Consider the following 16,308-nt stretch of genomic DNA (forward strand, 5'->3'; position numbering starts at 1 on the left):
TCCTAAGCCATTAGACCACCGAGACCTTAGTAATATTCTTCACAATAATCAGTATATGTAAGAACAATAACGCTTTTTTGCAGGCAGCGTGTATAACCAATAATAAGATTTTTTTATTCGGACCGACAAGAATTGAACACAAAGTATAAGCGTATTCAGGCCTATGACGGTCAAAGCTAGATCTTTTTTGTCTAAATAATTCCCAGTAAATTATCTATATCCTATATATGTACATGCGTATATATCATATTTTTGTAGTTATTCAAACTGAGCGCCGAAATTTATCCGGACTTTATCTAACGCAATTAAACTACTGCAACAATATTACAAATTAAATTAAATTGACAATGTGCTGAAAACCTTAAATAAATTTATTGCGAAAAATATTACCTTGGCCGGGACATGAACCCGGATCTCTTGTATTCCGTACGAGCGTCCTAAGCCATTAGACCATCGAGGCCTTAGTAATAGTCTTCGCAATAATCAGTATATGTAAGAACAATAACGCTTTTTTGCAGGCAGCGTGTATAACCAATAATAAGATTTTTTTATTCGGACCGACAAGAATTAAACATTAAGTATAAGAGTATTCAGATCTATGATGGTCAAAGCTAGATCTTTTTTGCCTAAATAATTCCCAGTGAATTATCTATATCCTATATATGTACATGCATATATATCATATTTATATGTCATATGCCTGAATACGCTTATACTTAGTGTTTAATTCTTGTCGGTCCGAATAAAAAAATCTTATTATTGATTGAAAATAGCATTTCCGTGATTATCATATGTCATTTGTTTTACTCGTCTCGTTTCGAAAAAATCGGAGAAATATCGGAATAAGAAATAAACATTACCATATTACCTACGTGTGTGTGTGTGTGTTGTCTGATTATATAAATATTTCAAATAAATGAAACGAGATATTTTGGAATGTCTCGCGATAAAATTCGGGAATTTCGAGAAGCGAGAATATCGGCCCATCGAGACGAGAAATCGTATCAATCATTTGTTTTTATCCTCGTTTTTATCGAACCCAAATCTCGGTATTGGTATTTTCTCGTCTCGTCTCGCTCGAATGCATCACTAATAAGGATAAGTTGTCCCTTTTGAGACTAACGAAAGGTCGGGATACCTTCTCGAGAGTGTTCCACCTTGAGACCAGTCGAACAAGACGATGATCGCAAAAATTAAGTTAAATGTTTTCAGCTGTGAAATATGTTTGATTAATCATAAAATATAACTATTTTAACATGTACCTAATATCACTATTATACTAAATTTAAAAATTTTTTAAAACATATGTCGTAAATGATTGTGATATTTTAACGTAAAATAAAATTAATTATAATAAATTATTTAATTATAATAATATCGAGGAAAACAATACAATAACATTTGAAATTCTATTAATTCTTATTTTTTTCTTATAAAAGGCATGTAAAGTCGATTACTTGCATATATTAAAATTTATCGTTGTTTATCGTAATGCTGCATAGTTATGTAAAATTAAAAGCTGATTATCAAAACTTGAAAAATTAATTTTTTGCCAGCTTTTAATTTTACATAACTATGCAGCATTACGATAAACAACGATAAATTTTAATATATTTTAATATAGTTTTGATTTCAATTAATTTTTAAATCATGTAATAAAAAATTTTTAATTATATAACAAAATCTATATCTTATTAAATATTTAATATCTATATCTATATCTTATGGAAAATGATCATTTTCTCCATATTTATAATAGTATAATAATATAATAATATATATAGTATATTATAAATATGGAGAAAATGATCAATTGACAAATCTGTCTTAAAATATTATCTTTTACTTTCAAAATAAGTTTTTTTATTTCTATACGATTTTTTATGATCAAGTTACGTGAGTTGGAATTTAAAGCTATCACTGCCTGACGCTTATTCAATATCGAGAAAGATATGCGGTGTGCCGAAATACTAAAAATGAAACAACAATAAAAAATAAAAAAGTACAAAAAAATAATTAAAAAATTAAATAAAAAAGAAAATGTAAAAGAAAGATCAACAAAGATCGCCTCCACGTGCACTTCAGAAGCATATGCTATAGCTAAATGATCTTGAATAGCAAGTATAATGCTAACTTTGAAATGTCAGGTCCAATATACAAATCAAGATAGACGTTAGCTACACCAGGACTCGGCAAGATTTGCACTTCTCAGCCGATTTTCGATTTGACTCCGCCTTCCGCTCACCTCTTGCCCCGTGCGCAATCCAAATCTCTCGACGTTTAAGAACGTATGACATGAGGTCCACCTGCCGTATTGTCTCCTCTCAACACTGGAGGCAGGAGCCATCTAAATAATAATAAGGTCCACCTGCTTTGGATATTTACGCTGTAAACTTCATTCTACTTTTTTTTCGTTCATTACATAACTAAGATAGAATAAAGCAACTCGTAAGATTGAGCGCTCATGCGTTGCTTTGTTCTATCTTAGTTATGTACTTAGTTAATGAAAGAAAAAAAAAAGATATAGAATGAAGTTTTCAGTGTGAGCTCCCAAAGCGAGTGGATCTCATATCGTTACGAGCGTCATATCACGACAGCTCAGGGAAGCGTATTCCTAACCTACCTCGTGACGTCATAAAAATCGTACAGAAACAAAAAACTCATTTTGAGAAAATAAAAGAACTTTACAAAATTGACAAAATAAAATTTCCTTAACCGCAATAACATTCCACAAAATATAAAATTATTTTTCATTTATATTATTCCAATTTTTCGGAAATGTGATAGAATTTTTCTAAACACGAATTCACATCTATTGGGAAATTCAATGGGGGTGGAGCTTTCACATCCTGTCACCTAGCGCCAACGGTCGAAACTACTGCGAGTAGGTAACCTAACCAACAGGTTCTTATATTATACACGATTGTTTATACACGTAAGTACAAGTTTGAGTAAACGTTTTTAAATTGTTAATATATTTAATAATAAAACAAGTATTATACATGTGTCACATACCATTCCAGCTAAAAGCAATTCCAATTAATTAATCGGTGCACAGTTTGTTTCAACTGGGAACTGTATAAATTTATAAAAAATATGAATACGAAACGTGATATATTCTTTCATAAATATTTGCACACATATTTTTATGCAGCATAAGATTAACGAATTTATATAAATAAAATTGTTAATGTAAGAAAATGTGATGCATTCTCTTTGGTTTTATATCAAAGTTTATACAGATATTTGGGATAATATATCATATAATTTAAAAGTTGAAATCAAAACTTGAAAATTTGATTTTTTGCCAACTCTTTTTTAGATGGACTATTCTCTAGTTGCATTTACTTTACAAGCAACTATCGTCGCATTTGACAATTGTATGTATCAAGGGGTTTAATAGTGTAACAAAAATAGTACAATATTAATTGTATGCATTTATGTATAAGCAATTATTAAGCAAGTATAGTAAACGCTAAAAGAATAAAATGTTAAATAACGTACGTAAAACGCGCTTCTGCAATGATGTTTAATTTAGTACTAAGAAGTCTATATAATTGATAACAGATCGCGAATTTTTATTATGTGACCGCATATTCTTCTGCAGATATCATCGCAATTATGCAAATAATTCATAATCAAAGTATAATTACTATCAAAGTATTTACATTTTCTACGTAGAACTTTAAATATAACATGATAGTCTCATATTTAATTCATAGGTACGCAAATAGGTACGTATGTATGTAAACATAATAATGTAAATATGTAAATAAATACGGGGATTTACTTTTCTACGTGATTCAAAGCCACAATAATTTCAAATCGTTTGTTAAATATTTACAAAATACTTATTTGTATCAACAGAACAATTACTCACTTAATTTTGATTTAAAAGCAGCTTATTAAGTCCAACAATGTATTTGAGAAATACTTAGCGACTGATTACAAAAAGATCACTTTTTTTAAAGTATGAAAAGGTGAGGAATATTGCATTCTAAAATAATAGCTACTATCTACTCGAAAAAAATTGCATTTTTTATGTAACCTAAAGAATATTCTTTTACATGGATAGAGTGTATTACGGTATCAATAATAAACACGTTTTCATTGCCGATATGTTATACGTATTTATTATATAATTCAGGAATGCAATTGTATTTCTTAAAAATTAATTTTTTTTCATGTTTGAATACAACATAGCGCTTGTGTAACAGACATTATTTAATTTCCATCTGCAGCGACTTCTACTTTGCATTGTATTTGATTACATATTTAAAGGCGGAGATTTTTTAATCGTTCTAGGTTTATTTATTGCACATTTATCCATCGCATTATATCTCTATTTTGATATTCATTGAGCATAAAGGTTAATATAATAATTCGTTGAAAATCATTCAAATTATTTAGATTTTTTCAACAAAGTGAATTGTTAAATAAAAAAAAGAGCGATAATAATAAATATCATCTATTCAAATGGCTCAGAAGAACGATTTCAAAGAGATTTTCTGATTAGAAAGAAAAACACGTGCGTGATAATAAGAGTTTTTTTTTGCTTGCCCTGCAACCTATAATATGTCAGAATTTGTTTATGATTTACACGTGATATATATGCAATAAACAGAAAATTTACCTTAAATTTATCGGAAAATATCTTCTCGCGAATTTTTTTTCAATGCAGTACATTGCCAATTCTGACAAGTATTCCGATTGTGTCAAGTTTTCTTTCTCCAGCGGGCGATAAGTTCATGGAGGGGGTTTGAGAAATCGAAACTGGCAGCGGCGTACGTGCGAACATATGCGAACGTGCCAACGCGATGCGATATCAAAACAAAATACATAATAAACGAATATGAAGCTGAAAAAGAATGAACAGAATAAAACCGCGGAAGAATTTAACTATTAAAACGAAGTTGGAAGTAATTTAAAACTTTGGCAAAGGATTATCTAGAAGAGAAGTAAGAGAGACTTATGGGACAACGGAATCAGCTGTCAATAAAATTAAGAAAGAGAAGGAAAGAATTCAAAACAGCTTTTAACATCAGTAGTAACCGAAGTGGCTTTGCAAAAACATTCTTTCGAAAGCGCAACAAATGAAGTTTGAGAAGAATAAGTATTCGAAGGAAAGGATGCTAAAAACTCAGTGCTATGGTACTGAATGCGCTCACGTCACCGCAGCTGCGTGGCGTGCGATTGGCTGCCGATTTTGTCAAGTTCCAGTCTACCGACTTGACAGAATCGGCAACGCAATGTCGAATTATCATGTCCAATATTTGACTGCAGAAAAATGATCTTATAGATTCTGATGATTCAAACAAAAAAAACCGAGCATATTCTAAATTGAATTCTATCACACTTCTGTGCACGGTTGCCAGGTCTCCAGATTTCGACTGGAGATTCCGATTTCCAGTTTTCGGGACCAATCTCCAGTTTTTTTGCTCGCGTGAGATATTTATTAATTGCGTATTTAAATTACATGGAAAGCAATAAAAAAAAGTCTGTGATTATGTTCGCAGTTTATGTTATTTTACGAATAATACAAAGTTTGTAATTGTGTGTGTTCACACTGTATATAATCTTGTAATAATAATAAAAAGATCTTTGTGATTGTGTTGATACTCTAGGTTTGTTGCGTCTCATGCTCCAACATGCTCCAACATGCTCCTGTCAGTTTCTACTCACTTTAATGAGCGCATGGAGTGAGGAGCTATGATAGGAGCATATTGGAGCATGTTTGAGCATGCGACGCGAACAAACCTTTTATGTTGATCAAATATTAATAACAAAAAGAAAATTTGTAACAGTGGTCGCAAAACACGAACTCTGCGCCTTTCTTTTCTCTTTTTTTTTTCAATGAAACAATCGGCCGGCGTCCAGTCAAAATATGAAATCTCCAGCGCACGGATCTTCGGGCCCCAGCTGTACAGTGCTCGGGATCTGGCAATCGTGTGACTGTGTTGTGTAATTCTATATTCTTACTTAATTCGTACTAGGTATGCTAAATACTTTTGCGCATTAGATTTTCAAATATTTTTTAAGACATCTGGAAACATTAAACGATATCGAAAGACGACAGATAATACAAATTACGTACTTTAACGATTTTTATGCCAAAGTTAATAATTATTGTAGAAAATGTTAATTAATTAATTCACTTTACTTTGATATATCAATTTAAACATAATTTAAAGTATTTAAGGATCCTATTTTTTCACCACTGCTACCTTAGATTGTGATGTCGAAAGCGATAAAATATAGAATAAAAGTTTTTGCAAGATATATTAATATAGAAATATGTTTTAATAAAACAATAATAAAAAATCGATATGATTGATTTGTAAAATATACCTATAAAAAATTCTCTTTTTATTTCGTAAATTAGTAAATAATCATATATTTAGAAATTAAATATGTATAATCGAAAAAATAAAGTAAGCTACGTTCACAGCTATGACAAATTTTGTCAAATAAATAATCTGATTTAATTTCTCCTCAAAACAAAAAGATAGTTTCAGATATATTTTATAAATTCCTATCGATTGTAAATGTTGTTTTGTTAAAAAATATGTATATTCAAATGTAATTTTTGCAAAAACAAAATCGTGTGTTTTCTCGTTTCTTGTTATAATCTTTAAAGAAAATAGAAAAGTTTAAACAGATATTTAAAAGATTTTTTTTTGCTATAGACATCTTTTATAATGCAAATTTATATTCAAATGTAATTTTTGTAAAAACAAAATTGTGTGTTTTCTCGTTTCTTGTCATAATCTTTGAAGAAAATAGAAAAGTTTAAACAGATATTTAAAAGGTTTTTTTTTGCTATAGACATCTTTTATAATGCAAATTTTCTGAGATTATGAGCAGATAATGATCAATTTAATAACTGCTGTTAAGGACTATGACAGCTCTAAATGTAATTTAGTCAATTCAAATATTTATCTTCTATTAACTGTTTGAATACACTTGGCATGAGAATGTTGTATATCATGTATAATACGTTTAGGCATATTTCCACGATTCGTCTTTGCAGCCACATGTCACAATATGTGAAACAAAATATTTATTCAGTTCTTACGAAACGAATTATGCAGTACGTGCGATGTTTAAAATAAAGAACAAATAAAAAACACTTGAACGAATGTATGCACACAAAAATGCATACCATTTTTAATGCAGTAGCGATATTGTTACTCTCATACGCTAATTGCATCATCGCGCTGAAATCGATCGGAAAAAATTGATCCGGGTCCTTTCTCCGTTTTCTGTCACAGAGTTCACAGATTAAGTATCAATATCGAAGTATTAATTGGTGCACGTAAACTACTATCAATATCCATGACGTACTGTCTCCGTAATTGGGACAAGCGAATGAAAGGTACGCCGAACGATTAATTAAAGCGTTTGGAAAATCTAAATGAAAATAATGTCCAAAATATATTTAATTGACTGTATTAAGAATTTATAGGACTTTTCTCACACACACAAAAATACTTCTAATAAAATGTTTATTATTAATTGAAGAAAAGGTGCTTAAAGGATTTTTCAAAAACGCAACTTTTAAATATTTTGTGAAAAAATTGTGTATAAAAAGTTGCGAAAAAGTAATTTTATCAAAAATTGTGAATAATTTAAAAAGTGTTATTTTACTTTTGCTACGATCTAGATTTTTTTTTTTTTTCATTTCAACGGTATTCTATTCGTAAATGATAATTTTATTAATTTGAAATTGAGAAAAAATTTCCTTTCGTGAAGTTCAATTTGTAAATATTTTTAACACTCGTTATATTTAAAAGAAAAACTTATTGATTCCCGTTTAAGATATCGTGGCAAAACCGAAGAAAATTAACGTTCTTTAATTATTTATATGTTTTAATAAAATTACTTTTTTGTAACGTTTTATCCATTAAATTTTCAAAGAACTTATAAAAGCCTTTAATAAAAAAATTTTTTTGTACTTTTAATTCTTGATAAGAAATAGATACTAGATTTTGTCAAAAATTGTTACAGCAGAAAAGTTCTTACAGCTTTGAATGTTCAGTAACGTGAATTATTTACAAGAATATCTCATCTCGTTGCTTTAAAGATCTTTCTTATAGTAAGGAGTCCTTGGGTTTTTAATTCATTAGTACTTCACTTTTTTTGAAGTGTAGACTTTTGATCACGTTTCCTTATTTGTATTTCGTACGTATGTATTACCAATTTTTTGGTCGATAGGTATCTAAATAAAATAATGATGCATCATTTTCAGTCATGTTAAAGTCAGTGGCTTTCTTGGCCGCGTCCTTAAAAAGTTTCCGGCCGCCCATTCACGCGTCCTTCGGCGTTGTGATTTGTGAGAAAATTGTCTGATTTCGCGATCGATAGATTCATTATAGGTATTCTTAATGTCTTAATGTCACGGAAACATTAATATGTATACTGTTCTTCTTGAACACACGACATATCCTGGAGTTGTTTTTTAAATACAAATATATTACGAGGGCATAAAGGGGTCATTGAATACACAAATCATATTTCATTGTAAATTGTGAAATGTCTGTAGAACCGGTATACGTGCCATCGCTATGTATGTAAATTTATATGCATAGAAAACTATGTAAATACAATACAATGGATTGGATGCATTTTGCACATGTAAAGTAATTATACTAATTAAATTTAATATTTTTCATGAAATTCAAATATTTTTTCCGAATAAAAAGTATTTACTAAGTTAAAAATTGTTTATTAATTATATATACTCATTTGTACATTTAATTGGTACAAACTTAAAACAATTTTTAATGCATGTGAATGCCATATGTAAATATTATTAAAATCAATTAATCATATAATAAATTTAATAATGGACAACAATATCACGTGGATCACTTCACATTGTGCATATATGTATGTACGTAGCAAACAGCATGTATAATACGTATTAAATAAATGTATAATAAATATTATAACTTAAAATTAAAGTTAGTTATGACAAACGTAGTTAATTGAAGCAAACATTATTTTACTAGTGCTTGCTTTAATACTAAATCAAGTAATAAATTAGAAATAAAAGAACTAATATAAATCAACTATAAATTTAACATTTATACATTAGTGAAATTAATTTTAGATTGCGAAAGACTTGGGACCGTTCACTGATATGAACGATCCTTAAGTCTTTCATTGAACCTGTAAGATTGGCTTGCGAGTGAAGGTGCAGTGATTGATAGAGTCTTTGCCATATGCACTTATATTTATGAAGAAATTTAAATATCATGATATTTTCCTTTGTTTCTCAACTTACCGCATAAGTGAATCAACTTCATTTATGTGAAATTAGCAATTTATGAAATCAGATACATTTAAAACGTAAAGAGAGAAGGAGAGGGACAAACTGTACTTACGTGATTCAATTGAGCAGAACTATTTAGCGTGACAAATAGACATATAAGTAGATAGATAAACAGACAAATAGGTGGATAAGTAGATAGATAAATAAGCATGTATCGAATTATTGTAATCTTGATTCATATACAATATTGAGTATAAAAAATAATTATAATATTATAATAAATGTATTAACAAATAATGGGTGAATAAAAGTGTGCGCTACATTAAATAATATTGTATATCATAATCAAAATATCAAAATAAAATATCAATATTAAAATTTTAATATATCTCTCTTTTTCTCATTTTCCTTTTCTAAAAAAAAAAATCAATAAAAATAAATTGATTTGAGAAAAGCTTTCAGATGGAGAGAGTTTATTTTTTGTTAAGATTACATTTTACGTTCATGAGCTTAAATTTTGTAATACAAAGATAATTAATTTGTTATTAAAATATTTTTAAAAATTGTTTGCAATGAAACGTGATTTTACGAAGCTATTTAAAGAGAAAAAAAAAGATGAAGAGTTAAATTAAGAGATATATGAAATAAAAAGGAAGATTAAGAATTTAGACATTCTTTTATATAAATAAAAATATTTTAAGAACAAAATTTAATTATCGTTACATTTTACATTATTACACTAATTCGGTTAAAATACTCAATGTTTTTTCGATTCTATTTGTAAGTTGCAACCTAAAACAATAATATTAAACTTTTTACATTATTTCTTTAGTGTAAGCTGTAGTTAAAGTAAAAAATGAAATTTGGAAATAGCAATTCACATTTTCAAAATTGTATTTGAAAATAGAAGTTAAATATGGCATATAATTAGTTTTCACGTTTAAAGTACGTTTACAGCATGTAAGTTTAATTCACTCTTTTGTCCAAATAAATAAATCTATACGCGAATTTTTTGTAAAAAATTACAAAGTTTTAAAGAAATTTTATCATTTATTAAAAAATTATTGCAAAATATATTCGACCGTTTTTTATATAGGTTATAAAAAACTGTTTTTTGCTATTTTTTTATAGGGTGTTTCTGAAATAACGCTCACTAATCATATAATGCTATTCCTAATAAAAACTTGAATCGAAAAATTCTATATCATTTTGTAATTTTCGTAATAGTTAACAAGATATTAATCCTAAAGGTTGCTAAATAAACGGATAAAATCGATGTATAAGACAATTTTAAAATATTTTTCAGTGTTCTTTGTGAAAAATTTTGAAGATGTTTCTTAAAAAACTCTTAAAGATATCTTAAAAATTATCTTATATGTCGATTTTAGATATTATGCTGAGTGGATAATTAAAAAAAAATATTGCGAAAATTGTAAAATGGCAGAGAACTTTTCGATTCAGTTTTTTATTAGGATTCAGTTTTTTAGTTTTTTATTACAGTTTTTTTGATAAACAGACTTTTCTAGCAACTCGTATAGTTTATTTAAAAAAAATTTATAATTATACCACTTGATACAGCAACGTTTCAGCTTTAAGTATTTGAGGTTTTAGTGCGATAATTTTTAACGGAATTATGAACAATAAAGTCAAAATATTCCTTTTTATTTAATTCGCGAGGAACAAAAAATCATAAGAATAATTTAAAAAAACGATTTTGTAGGGAAAGTTTCAAGATTTCTCGATAGATAATCGAAAATTTGGTCAAATTTTTTTTAGCACGCTACAGACCTACAAAGTCAAAAAAATTTTTTATTTTTTTGAACTCGTAGTTTTCTGTATGTATATATAAAAATTACAAAATCACATAAATTCAAAAAATATAATAACCATTCGAAAGTAGAGATTTCAAGCTATAAAACCCTTTATTTAAATTTAAATTTTGATCATTTTTAACGAAGATATTGAAGGGGAAAGGTCTTTTTATTAACTTGTATAAAGGGACTTTTTCCCTAATCCAATAATAATATGTAATACAGTTAAAAACATGAAAAATTGAATGACGTTAAGAAAAAATGAGTTTTACCTCATCAAAATTAATAATCGTGAATTAAACTTAAAACATAAAGTAGTGTAATGCTGCTGTCTTAGAATGTTTATTCCTTTAAATTCTATTTTATTTTAATTAATTTTTGCAAAACGTTGCTTAATTAAACTCAAGATAACAGGGATAAACAAAAATATCAGTTGTAAACGTTCTCCAACTATCATTTGAACGAAATATAGTTTACTAATATTGAATTACATTATTAATACTTACATAAAAATACAGAATACACAATCAGCTAAATTTTAACCAGCCGCTTCTTGTCACAGACTAGAATAGTTGATGTGTATAGCTTTTTTTGATCGCCACCTCACGATTCCGAATAATTTGCGCCGTTCTGATAATTCGTCGATCTTTGTTACTAATATTCGTTACAATTTGTTTCCTATTCTCGGTATCTATCGTCTACACATCAGATCTGCTGCGATTCTCGTTGTTGACATAACCGTTCGTAGAATAACAAGCGAGATCAGATAGTCATGTATAATTGATCCATAAAATACATAGATAACAAAATAAAAAGGGAAATAAAAAAACAAATAAAAAAGGAAAAATACAGGAAAAACCAGTGAGACGTTAGATGAATAGAGCAAATTAGTCTCCGATGGAAGTTAACGAGACACTGTTCGAACACCGTGTGTTCGAGTGGCATTCGTATCTACTGCACGACGGATGTACGGCGTGTGTATCGTGGTTCTTTCCCCCTTTCGCAAACGATGTGGATGTCCTCCGGAGCAGTAGTGACAGCAGCACCAGTAGCGCACACATTAACGAGCAAAGTGTTTTTATCGGACCGGTGCCCTGCCTTTCTGCGATTGTTATTAAAATAGCGAATTTGATTGGAAGCACTAGTGCGCACTGCGGTGCATATTAAAGCCGTTGTACACTGATTTAATTTGAGCATAAAAGTAAAATGCAAATATTTCGAATTATAAAATATATATTTTACCTAATACTACAATAAAATGTATTGAGTATTTCAGGATTTAATCGACTTCTATGTTTATGTACGAACATATCTTCACGTTATTTTACATACGACGGCTTTAATGTGCACCAGTACGCACTAAGTGCGTCCAATCGAATTCGCTATAAGTATTTGGAAGTCTACTATTACAAGAAGAGAGATCTATGCATAACTTATTCGCATTCCACTTCTACCTCGTGAATAATTTGTAAGGATTTGAAAAAAATTAGTATAATTATTATAATTAATTATGATTATATATGTCAATAAAATGTATATAAATAGAATACATTTTAGAAAAGAAAAAAGATTCATGCGTAAAAGTTTTTACATTAACCATGACTTTATAAAATATTTTATTAGTTAATAATTACATCATCTTTTGTGCAAACATATTTGTAATAGTCATATTACGACACAAACTTATGGGGATCATGGGCTGACCGTAAAAAGAACAAGTATCTTTTACTGTCATTGTGTAATTTAATGTATTACTGTGTAATGGCATCAGAAAAAAATTAATGTACATTGTGTAATAATATCAGAAAAAATATAATAGAAATATGAAAATGAAATGTAGTAAATACATAAAACGATTTGTAAATACTTTGTTAAACGTCAAACAAAACGCATTGGATTAATACTCGATGAAATATATGCTAATTTACATTTTAATCCTAGAAAAGAGGCGAAGTATATATACACTTATGTAATTATTATTTTCATTTCTGTGGTACTCGATGATTTAAGAATTCTTCGAATTCCAATGTTTGACGAGAGTATTTGCATTTTGTTATTATGAAACTTGGCGTAACAAAGACTGATTACGCTTAAAAAAAGAATATATACATATTTTCGCACACTTATGTACAATTTACCCCTTCTTTTTCTTATTTTTTCTTAGTGAAAGATTTTATTAGTAGTTGACTATCGCCTGAGATTTTTCGCGAAATTCATGCTCGTTTGGTTACTTTCAAAATTTATTTCAAAATTGCAATGCGCCACTCCCTACGAACCCGTTCCTCCTGCGTTGTAGCTTTGCTTTTGAAATGTACAACGTTATATTACAATGTAAATATATAGCTAATGCGAATGATGGAAAACGATTTATGACTGGAAAAATGTCTACATTGTATTTGTCATACTAGTTTTTATTAAAGAAACTTATCCTGGTTTATGAATATTGGTATTAGTAATTACAACCTTTAGACACTTAATATGTATAAATGATCAGAAAAACTTTAACATGTTTTAAATAAATTAACATTAAATTATGACATATTAGAATAAATTGAAGAATCTGAGATGAGTTTTTTTTTACCAGAGAGACGTATTATGCTTGTTTTAAATTAGTCTTGACAATTTATAACATTTTTTTATGTTCTCACTAGAACAACGAAAAAAAATTTTGTTCTTAACTTAACACTCATTTAATTCTATGTAATGAATCGCTTCCTCAATTTTTGTATATCAATTTGTTACTGCGTTCCGAATTTATGTACATCTGAAGAAGGCCTAAATATAAGGCCGAAACATGTAATTTGTAGTTTGCGGTGTTTAATTTTCTTATTTTCTTGTGTTTTTTTTTATATTTTATTAAACTTTTGTTAAACGAACAATGTAGTCTTTTTATAGTTTATTGACTCTTATTAGCCTTTTACATCACATTTCGTATTTAGAATAAATTGAAATAATTACATAATTATACATAATGTAAAATATACTGTATGTATAACATCAGTATACATATACATACGTAATAATAAATATATAAATATATATATATTTTTTTTGATAGAAATATATAATTTTCATATAGAACATCCATCCAGTTACACTGTTAAATTCATAATATCAAATTATACCAAATTTGCGTTATTTTTAATCATAATCATTTTATCGATCGCTACTGCTTCTATATATCATTAATTTATCTAAAACAATGGTGTTAAACAATTTAACTCAAGAAAGTTATTAAATTTAACTCAACTTTTGTTTATTATTTCTAAATGCAAACGTTAATATGGACATGTTTACTTTGAAACTTACCGCAGAAATGGATTGATTACATTTTGACACATATAGAAGTTAAAAATAACGAAATGTTATTGACTCAAGGGATTGAGTTCCTTTGATATCTAACAATGTACTGTTTAGTATTAGTGCATTCTCATTAGTTGTAACAATATTGCGTAGAAAATGAACAAGAACTTGATAAGAATTTTATTCAATGGGTTCTGAAGCGGTTTTCCGAATAAAATACTTACAACTTGCGTAAACTTGCTCAGTTAATGTCTAGTCTTACTAATAATTATTATTACTTAAAATATTGTCTATTTATATATAGGGTGTATCTGAAATAACTTACTAATCATACAGTGCTATTCCTAATAAAAAACTGAGTCAAAAAGTCCTCTATCATGTTGCAATTTTTACAGTAGTTAACGAGATATTAATTTTGAAAGGTTGTTAAATAAACGGATAAAATTGATGTATAAGACAATTTTAAAATATTTTTCAGTGTTCTTTGTGAAACATTTTGAAGATGTTCCTTAAAGAGAGAGAGAACTCTTAAAGATATCTTAAAAATTGTCTTATACGTCGATTTTAGACATTTTGCTCATTGGGTGAAAAAAAATATTACAAAAATTGCAAAATAGTAGAAGACCTTTCGACTCAGTTTTTTATTAGGAATAGTGGGCATTCTGTATGATTAATGGGCGTTATTTCTGATATACCGTGTATATTCAGTTTTTGTTTAATAAATAGATTCAGATTTTGTGCGCAGTAATTGCAGGCAAAGTGTTATATCTTGATTGAGATTTTACGTACGATGTTACTTCTCTATTACTAAACGAAGATTATTATAAATGTTCAATAACTGCTAAAAAATGCATGAAATTTCTTCCAGGATGTATGTATATATGTGTGTAAAATTGGTTCAGCAAAAGAATCGTAATACCTGATTTATTGATCTGGTATACTGGTATACATGATCTAACAATGTAATATCTAAGATATCTGCAATGATAATATGTAGTTATGTACGCCTATTAAAGAAGAGACTTATGCAAGAACAATTGTAAATAACGATATTATTTTCATGTGAAATATTTTCTACTGTATATAACTTTATAAGTTAAAAAATTAGAAAATGGGTAATATCCTTGTAATATATTAGATTTGTTTAAGCAAAAACAAAAGACATTATGAAAGACACTTGCCATCGAATTTTACGTGCGTATATCGAGGTCGGTCGTAAGCGCAGTGAAAAAAAGTCGTGGAGAAGGTTCTCATGGTAATCTGCAGTTACCTGCAAGGTAACGTCTGCAGTTTTGTTGCTTTCCTTTAACCTTGCCCGGGGCCTTTCCAATCCTTTGTTAAGTCATTTTTCTGATATATTACAAATTTCTTTTTGCAGTCGCATATACTTATAATTTCTACCAATATAATATATTTAATTTGTTTCTTAATTATTTGATAATTTTCATTGAGTTATTTGTTTACTTGTGCTACTTTTTAAAAAGCTGTATAAAATGGCAGTTTAATTTAAATTTAATTCAATTTAATTTAGTTTATTGCAAAGAGAGAGAGCTTTATGAAAAAGACTACATGTTAACAGAGTAATAAGACATAAAATATGATACAATAGACTATAGTTAACATAAATACGTAAGTACAATAAACAATAATAGCTTGCAATTATGCTTGTATTTTAAATGTTACTTTTTTCTCGCAATTCTGATTAGTTCTTTCGTCGTACGATGTGTTTAATAATTATTTAGTATTAAATATCTTTGTAAATTATGTGTAATGGATATGATGTTCTTTCTTTTTCTCGGAATAATGTCATTTTAATTCATTACAAATTGGCATTTAATAACATAATCATTTATGGCGTAAGCATCGTTAATATAAAAAGACTGTTATACTATTAATATGTATATATTTATATTATTATAT

At 28.2% G+C, this 16,308-nt stretch overlaps 1 protein-coding gene across 2 annotated transcripts in view; it reads right to left on the minus strand.

Annotated features, from left to right (window-relative positions):
- LOC108758432 (elongation of very long chain fatty acids protein AAEL008004) overlaps positions 1 to 16,308 on the minus strand; it is a 60,808-nt gene that overhangs the window by 11,299 nt on the left and 33,201 nt on the right. The window contains exon 1 of one of the 2 annotated variants that reach the window (XM_018503413.1): positions 11,592 to 12,023. The exons of the other annotated variant lie outside the window; for it this stretch is intronic. The gene's annotated coding sequence lies outside the window, so the exon portion shown is untranslated. Of the gene's footprint in view, positions 1 to 11,591; positions 12,024 to 16,308 lie in introns of those variants that run through there. 2 annotated transcript variants of the gene reach the window in all.

This window comes from Trachymyrmex cornetzi, unplaced genomic scaffold (genome assembly GCF_001594075.2).
Source record: "Trachymyrmex cornetzi isolate Tcor2-1 unplaced genomic scaffold, Tcor1.1 scaffold156, whole genome shotgun sequence".
In the NCBI taxonomy this organism is placed as follows: Eukaryota; Metazoa; Arthropoda; class Insecta; order Hymenoptera; family Formicidae; genus Trachymyrmex; species Trachymyrmex cornetzi.